This window comes from Alosa pseudoharengus, unplaced genomic scaffold (assembly GCF_046254945.1).
Source record: "Alosa pseudoharengus isolate Yale_2024_CS ecotype anadromous, Long Island Sound unplaced genomic scaffold, YU_APseudo_1.1 YU_APseudo_1.1_scf_23, whole genome shotgun sequence".
Taxonomy (NCBI): Eukaryota; Metazoa; Chordata; class Actinopteri; order Clupeiformes; family Clupeidae; genus Alosa; species Alosa pseudoharengus.
The window spans coordinates 11,743,134-11,745,565 of record NW_027468685.1 but is presented as its reverse complement, the minus strand read 5'-3'; the positions used below and the strand labels follow the sequence as shown (position 1 = coordinate 11,745,565).

The window sequence follows — 2,432 nt, the reverse complement described above, 5'->3', positions numbered from 1 at the left end:
TGACATGTGAAATGTGATTGGTAATTAGGCCTAATTATCCTGAAAAATCTGTTTGCTACACATTTGCTAACAGGTTCGTTATAGGTTCACCCAGGCTAAAGTTCGTAACGTTTTCCCAACAGCTCAACTGATAAACATAAGCTAGGCTACAAACACAAGAGGGGGGTAAAAAAAACTTTACACATAAGTGTCTAATTATTTTTTTATTCAACAACCTGGCTGTAGAAGTGCAATCCCAGACAAAGTTTAAGTCGTGTTAATTCCACTGTTCCCATCGATATTCAGGCTGTCTTCCTCAGTCATCTCCATGGTCAATCTGAAACAACACAAAATAAACATTAGCCATTTATTCCTTTTTGAAAATAGGTAGTCACAATTACTCGTTTTTTATCATCAGTGATCCTGTTAGCGTTATCAATGTTTTTTCCAAAAGAGTTATTGTGATGGCTGTTTTGCTTAAGCTAAGGTAGTAGCCCATATTGCTGGAAAATAATAGTATAACCCTAAAGTTATCAATCGCTCGGTTGCTTGTTGTTGTCTCTGAATAAAACAGAGATACAAAGCAGATAACCTACCTTGAAAAGTTGGGCTGTCCTAGTCCAACCCCAGGCTGGCAAATCATGTCAAAAGATTGATAGTGAGCAAACCAAAGATCCTTGATTAACGTTAGGGCCTACTGCTTGGACTTCTGCATGCGTGGAAAGAATATGGGGTTGTCTCATAGCACTGTTAGATCTGACACAAACAACAATTTACTATTTTTACCACTGCTAGGTAATAATAAAAATAATGAAACGAACATATGATCAATATTGAGCCAACTATATCTTCTTTTCCAGCCTTACTGTAGAAATGAAGGGGCCATGGGAACATAGTGCACCCCCATGGTTTCTACATTTGTGCCATTCCAAAATAACTTTTTTTTCTTTAGCAGCCAGTTGACAATGAAGTAGGGAAAGGACAGTCAATTTAGCAGAATCAGCACCTTAATTAATATCATTACCACCTGGGTCTGCTGTGAAAAAATGGTCCTTCGGCTCATATCCGTATCACAGGTTTGGGCCAAATCAGTGTTTTGTATTTTAAACGCATTTCCTGACTTCCAGTTGAGTTGCGGAAATCGGACCTGGGACAAATCTGTAAACCGGTGATAAAACAGCATTACTAGCAGAGCTGAAACCTCTATCAGGAGCAGATCTGGCCCACAGCCAGATACCGTATGTCCGCTACAGGCGGATCTAAAGGCTTTTATGCGGATCCGGCCCAAAGGAAATTGCTATCTGGGTATTTTGTTTTAAGTGCGTGCAGGGTGTGAGAGGGGAATCGATGTGCTTTGATTCCAGCTTGGTAGTTGTAGTCTGTGAAATTAAAAAGCACGTGTGTGTGAAGTATCCAAACAATGACACCTTCATTTCATTATGGCTGCTTTAGCAACACACCTTAAGCTACTGTGTAGTGGGTCCCATTTAGAAGTGGCGACTTCATTCGCGCTTTCCTTGACTCATGGAGCTGCGTGAATTTTATTACAACTTTTCGCCACGATATGGCAGTTTAAGTCCGCTTGATACTGTAAGGCGTAAGCCATTGGTTTCCAAAGGAGATTTTATTTGTGTCGCCAGCATAGCCTATTGACAATTTATGTTGTAAATAGGCCTACCTGTAGCTTAGGGAAGCTAACAGCTTTCTATTAGGATCTAGTTTGTTAGTTACAGTTTTGTCATAACTCCCTGATGCATTTTTGCATTTAGAATAGCCAGAGCGTGAACAATATCGGGTGCCTATGGACTAGGCTTGGTGAACCTGATCTGCCCGCTATTTATTTTTTGATTTCTTAAAAGATTGAGCTTGGTCTGGTGAAAGCCAGACTAGCCATGGACCTCAGTTACACAATGCAAGGGAACATGAATCAGCCTATATTTGCACTAACAATAACGGACAACAGTTCTTCAACTTCGGCCCGTTAAAATGTGTATGAACAGTCTAGCGACGCATTTCATCCAGGCCCATTTGGACATGTCAGTTATTTGCACCACTAGATGTAAAACAGCATTTCGTTTCAGACTACTGTTACTTAATTTGTGCATTAACAATAACATTTCAGTTTACTGTTACTTAATTTGTGCATTGACAATAAAGTATTACATGAACTAAAGATGACTAAAATCTTATGTAGAAGAAGAAACATTCACAAAAAAATCCATCCATCCAAAAATGACCTTTGTTTTTGATAGCTGTTGAAAACGGCATGGAACTGACAGAGATGTTTTTGTTTATTTATAAATAAATAAATAAATAACATTATGCTGATACCTTTTGCTTTTCCCAAATACAATGTAGCCTACAGGTGTAAGTGACCTTTCATCAATCCAGTTGCAATGGATGAACTGTGATGAACTGCCCTACTTGTGATTGTTTAGAGATTTTAAAGGTTT

At 38.9% G+C, this 2,432-nt stretch overlaps 1 long non-coding RNA gene across 1 annotated transcript; it reads right to left on the bottom strand.

Moving 5' to 3' along the window:
* Positions 1 to 228: 228 nt before the first annotated feature.
* Positions 229 to 666, bottom strand: LOC143140114 (uncharacterized). Its single transcript, XR_012990543.1, has 2 exons — positions 576 to 666; positions 229 to 316 (listed from the first exon to the last, which is right to left on the bottom strand). It is a non-coding gene; the product is annotated as an uncharacterized LOC143140114 (long non-coding RNA).
* Positions 667 to 2,432: the final 1,766 nt, after the last annotated feature.